This window comes from Eptesicus fuscus, chromosome 21, assembly GCF_027574615.1.
Source record: "Eptesicus fuscus isolate TK198812 chromosome 21, DD_ASM_mEF_20220401, whole genome shotgun sequence".
NCBI classification, from domain to species: Eukaryota; Metazoa; Chordata; class Mammalia; order Chiroptera; family Vespertilionidae; genus Eptesicus; species Eptesicus fuscus.
In genome coordinates this window covers 9160086-9166085 of record NC_072493.1, presented here as the reverse complement: position 1 = coordinate 9166085, position 6000 = coordinate 9160086, and the positions used below count along the sequence as shown (strand labels likewise).

At 41.1% G+C, this 6000-nt stretch overlaps 1 protein-coding gene across 1 annotated transcript in view; it reads left to right on the top strand.

Moving 5' to 3' along the window:
- Positions 1-606: 606 nt before the first annotated feature.
- AP1G1 (adaptor related protein complex 1 subunit gamma 1) overlaps positions 607-6000 on the top strand; it is an 84967-nt gene continuing 79573 nt past the window's right edge. The window contains exon 1 of the mRNA XM_008139978.3: positions 607-950. The gene's annotated coding sequence lies outside the window, so the exon portion shown is untranslated. The remainder of the gene's footprint in view (positions 951-6000) is intronic.

The window sequence follows — 6000 nt, the reverse complement described above, 5'->3', positions numbered from 1 at the left end:
TGGCTGTCTGTACGTTCACACGGAAAATATTCGTTATCAGGTGTTAGTAATTATTTATCAAGCCAGGAACTGTCTGGTTAGACTGTCTTTGGCTCAGGTCATTAGTTCATGAAGTCAGTCAGAAAGCCCACTCGGGAAGGATTTTAGCTCTTTTTTATATATGAGGAAATTGAGGCCCTAAGAGTTTAAACAACTCGTCCAATGCAGGCTGCGATGATAACTGGCATCCTCTAATTTTTAAAAGTAAAATATGTTGCAAGGATACCATAAAACCACAGAATCCAAGACCACCTGGAGCACGTTCCTGACTTGTACCTGAAGAGAAAGCTAAGGTTTCAAAGGTGATAGGAAAGAGTTTGGGATTCTCGCGCGTTAGGACCGCCCAGCCCCAGCTCAGAGCTCCGGGTCCCCACCTGCTTCGCTTCTCCCACTTCCTAGGCTACCTTGCTAGCCCCGCCCCCTTCAGGTGGCCGGGTCGCTTCCTGGTAGCCCCGCCCCGCCCCGCCCAAGCGGAACCAATGTCCGTCGGCTCCAGGGTCAGCCGGATCTTTCTCGCTCAGACTCTTCCCAGCGGTGACTCGGCAGCAGCGTCTCGCGTCATCAGTGACAGCCCCGACCCTTGCTACGCTTTGCGTCGCTCTGCCAGGAGCAGTCACCTCCTCCTTGGCAAATAGTCCTCGGCAGGGTCCGAGTTTTCTTGGAGAACAGGAGAGGGGAGGCACGAGAAGTTGCGGTCAGAGGACGCGGAATCGACAAGGAGAGGAAGCTAGGGACCGAGGTTTTGGCGATAGTGTGCGAACTTAGTTAAAAAACTCCCTTCCTCCTAAGGATCCCTCCGCCTGCAGTAGCGGTGGTGTGGCCGAGGGAGCCGCCATTTTGGATGTTCGGTTCCTGCTGCCACTGCCGCCGCCGCCCCCGGAGCTGCTGGTTTCATTCGAGGTTTCGGGCCGGTGAGTGTCACTCGCAGCGCTGAGAGCATTTTGCTTCTTTTGCCCCACGCCTGCCGGGAGCCCTCGGCCGGAAGCTTCCCAGGGCTCCGGTCCCAGGCTGTGGGGGGTGAGAAGATTGAGGACCGAGGCTGGGCCAGGAGGGGCCCGGAGCCCCAGGGGCTGCTCCCACTTCTTGCTTGCCGACCCTGAGGCCCCGGACCGGGAGGCTGTGCGCACGACTGCGTTCCGTGCTGTGGAGTTGCCCGGCCGGCGCCCGCCTCCTTGGACCCATTGACTTTATCGGGCTGCGACCCTTCTTTGAGGGCTCATTCAGAGAGCCACGTACCAACATTTTTTTTTGCATCTTGTACCCGAGTCAGGTCTTTCGTAGAACTCTTCAGCATTTCCAAAGGCTAAGTTCATTGCTGTCTGCACCGGCAATGCCGTCCTCTCAGAAGCGGACATCGGCCTCGCCTCCTTCTAATCTTCCGACCAACTTCTTTCCTAATTTTCCGTTGTGTGTGTGTGTGTGTGTGTGTCTTCAAACTCACCTTCCAGTACACTGCTTACCCTTCTCTCAAACTCCTGATCCTGCGGACGTCAGTTTCTCATAATTCTCCCGATCTTCCCTTCTGCCTCAAAGAGTCGGGACGGTTGATTCTGTTCCCCTGTTAGGGTTTGGTGTCTCGCTCAGAGTGTACTTCTGCCGTGAATGTTCATAAAGCTGATTAAATGGCTTTTTTGGGGAATAGGTAGGGAGGAGGCTGTCAGGTGTTTTCTCATTTGTGGAACCCCTTCTTGTGCTGAACATTTAGCTTTTTGGTACTCATTGACACTTACGTGTTTTTCTTGGTGTTATATGTCCTTGGGCATGAAAATCTGCCTGTGAAGAAGAATCTTCATCTGATAAAGGTAGAAAGGAATGTAACTTTTTTTTTTTTTTGGCTGCTGTAGGGATTAGATAACAGAACAGAGGAGTGAATGAAGATTTCTTAGTGCTCTTAACTTGCAGGTATTTTGCTCTGTAAAGGTCTTAGCTGACTGATCCTAAAAAATATTTGGATTTTCCAGGGAATAGTTGGATTCCTCTGCTCCCAGGAAGATTTGTCAGACTATATACACGTTAACCTTCACTTTAAAAATATAGATTCTCCAGGTACCCGTAATCTCACCACTTTAGAAAATGTTTTTATTTATTTTGAGAGACAGAGAGGGAGAGTGATAAGAGAGAAACATCGGTGGCTGTCTCCTGCACGCATCCCCACTGGGGATCAGGGCTCGTGCCCTGACCAGGAATCAAACCCACGACCTCCTGGTTCCTGGGTGGACGCTCAACTGGTGAGCCTCACCGGCCGGGCATCGCCACTTTTATTCTACACTTAAGTATGTTTGCAGTATAGCATGCTTGAATGAAAAGCATTTCACAGTAATTCTCTGATGATTTCCTACATTTCAAGTTAGTATGTATGTGTAATTGAATCACCTCTATGTCATCTTAGCCTGGGTTTTTACATTTTCAAAAGAGCAATAACTTATTTGAGATTACAGTCTAGTGACTGATGAAACTAAAATGTATAACTTGAACTGGGTCAGATCTTTTAATTCTTCCAATTCATGTACAAATGCATTTTTCTTATCGTCAGATTATCAGGTAGTACATTCCTGTACCGGTCATATGATGTCTCAGTAGAAGACTGAATGTTTTCATTGTAAATAGTCAGTGTTCTTACTTGTTTTAAGGAGACTTTTAAAAAAAGAATCTTAGTTACTATTTGTGTATTTACTCTGAAGCTATGGAGTTACTTATTTATTTTTGGTTTAAAGCAGGGGTGGCGAACTTCTGGCCATTCCTTTGGTCTGTCCCTGCCAAGGCGACCGACCGCAGGGCTCAAAATTCAGTAAATCTAGGAGCTTTTTTTCATAGCAATATGAATTTATATTAAATTAATTAAATTAAGCGAATGATGTTATAAATATCCCAATGGCCCTTGGCAGAAAAAAGGTTCCCCACCTCTGCTTTAAAGCAACTGTCAAATACCAAACATTGTGGAATACTCACTCATTTACTAAATATGCCCTTGTAGTTGCTACTGAAATGTTTCATCTCTGAGTTACAGGTTTAAAACAAGGTATTGGGCCCTAACCGGTTTGGCTCAGTGGATAGAGCGTCGGCCTGTGGACTGAAGGGTCCCAGGTTCGATTCCAGTCAAGGACATGTACCTTGGTTGCGGGCACATCCCCAGTCGGGGGTGTGCAGGAGGCAGCTGATCGATGTCTCTCTCTCATCGGTGTTTCTAACTCTCTATCCCTCTCTGTAAAAAATGAATAAAATATATTAAAAAAAACACAAAACACCCAACAAGGTATTGGAAGAGCTATTAGATAGGTGTTATTTAACTCAGTTCATTTTGTGGCACACTGTACTGGTATTTAAATGTTTTGCATTCAGTTGGAGAAAGTGTCTTTTTGTCTTACAAATTATAAGCAAAATGGTGTTTAGTGCATTGTTGATTGATCAGAACCGACAGACTTGAATGTCTGCTTTGTCTAACCGTGTTGGGATTATACTTGAAATTATTATTCAGGAAACCTTAATTCATTTTCTTTTGGGAGCAGTTCTTTGGTCTGTTTCATTGACAGCAAGCTCTAGATTTGAGAGTGAAACTATGAAGTGTAAAAATTGTCAGCAAAACCTTTGGTGACCTATTTATTTTTTAAAGTAGTCTTGAAATCAGTGGTGTACTGAAACAAACCCGGGTTTTGGTGATTTATGAAAACTTTTTATACCAATTGAAAAAGTTGAAAAAGTATTTTTTTCAAAAGGTTTGTTTTTTATTAATTCTTACCTGAGGATATTTTTCCATTGATTTTTTTAGAGAGAGTGGAAGGGAGGTGGAAGACTCAGAGAGAAACAATTGGTTGCCTCCCACACCCTCCACTTGCCCCCAATCAGGGTGGGGATTGAACCTGAAACCAAGGTGTGTGCCTTTGACCGGAATTGAATATAAGAGCTTAGATAAATCTACATGTTCTCCTAATTTTAAAAACTGACCTGATCCTTCAGTACTGGTGCGGATGCTCTATCCACTGAGAAAAACTGGCTAGGGCTCAAAAGATTATTTTTAATTAAAAAATTGAATTGGGAAGCTACTTACCAAAACAGATTTTTGAAATGCTTATTTCATATTTGATGAGGATTTAAAAGTTTTGTGTATACAGAGGGACTTAATTGATATAAAAATTTTAAAATTATTATTTGGGTTTAGTGTCAGAAAATCTACAACAATAACTTTTCTTCAAACTCCAACAACTTGTTTAGCTGTTTTTGGTGTTTATGATTCAATTTTTATTTGCTTTCATTTATCCCTTTGTTACATTTATTCAGTTTCTTTCATTCAGGATAATATTTAAAGTAGCAAGCAATTTTAAAATGAGGAGAACATGTAGATTTATCTAAGCTCTTATATTTCTTGGCTTACAGGATTTGAAAATCATCTTTGTCAAACAGTAGCAGAATATTTTCATTTGCCTTTTTGCATAGAAAATCTTATTTTTTGTAAAGGCAGTCATTTCTATCTTTAAAATATGTGTAAGATTTTTTTCTTCACCGAAGGAGTAGCACATCCCACTTAATTTGGTATGAATTCTGGTTACTAGAACAGTCACATCCATGTTTGAAGGGCCCTGAAGTAAGTAAATAGATAAAAAACATACTTGCCAAACTTGAGTCAGCATCAACTAACATTTGTGTAAAAGTGCAAGGTTTAGGATAATGTGATTGAAACGAGAAATGCTTTCTTATCACAGAGTACTTAGAAGTTTTTTGTTTGTTTGTTTTTTGGCCCACTTAAACCACTGGAGCGAGACAATTATTAATAAGTTATAAATGTTGTCAGTGAAAAATAGACTTAGGATGAAAAAATTCATTTTTTAAAAGGTGGAGAAGGTATTTGTGACTTTTGTACTTTATGAATATTTAAAGACATCTTAAAGGCAAGTAGTTTCTGCCCCCCTTTCTCTGTTGTTACAGAGTGACAGTCACTGTGTAACCTGACACAAAGTTGCTTTGCTCACTCCAGCTTGCTTGTTGTAGCTGACTGTATTTTCATTGTACCAACCATCCTGGGCTTTTCAGCTTCTCTGGCTTGAGGTTAATGTTATGTATCCTTGGGAAGAGTAAATATGAGAAAGACATGAACTTAAATCTTTGGAACTGTAAAATTTTTGCACATCCCTTTTTACAAGCCTTTGGGTTAAAATAAAGACTGCCATAGAATAGATGGTGTACAGTATTTGGTTATAAGATCTAACTTGTAAATGACGACACAGTTGTACACCTCAAATTAAAAGAAGTTCCATTAGTGTCTTTACAGCTCAATTTAGTGAAACTATTTACTAAACCTCACTATTGGGAAATTGTTCAGTTTTAAGCTGAAGAAAAGGAAGGGAAGATAATTTTTTATTCCTTTTTAGAAGTCTGTACAAAAGATTTGGTTCCCTTCTCACTTTATGAAAATTTTGAATACATGATACTTTAAAAATATGGTCAAAATACTGGTTTGAGATGAATGCTGAAAATAATTAGGCACACTGTGCAGAGTAATTGAATCTTGGCTGGTATTAGCTTTTTTGTATGATCCTTGAAGGAAAGTATTGTAAGAGGAAAGAACCTTTTTTTCTGATAGTACCCGATATATGTGGTGTTTTATAAATGTGTATTTATCTCTACCAGGTAATGCTTGACCTCTGTATTTTCTTTTAAAACTTTCCATGATGAAAGCTTAATAAATGTTGATTATTTTAGAAAGTAGAATGAGGAAGTAGCTTACAATTTGATTTTATTAGCATGTAGTTGTATTATTTTTATTTACATATACTGAAGTTTTTGCTGTTCCTTGAATACTCCATGTTCTTTCACTCTCCTTATACCTGTTCTTCCTATACCTGGAATCTTTCTCCCTCCACCAGTGAACCTGTTCTTCCTTCTCTCTATACCCCCAGGCAAAGAGGCGCAGCCCTTTTTTAGTACTTATTGTCTACTTGCCCTGTGTCTTCAGAAGATAAGAACCAT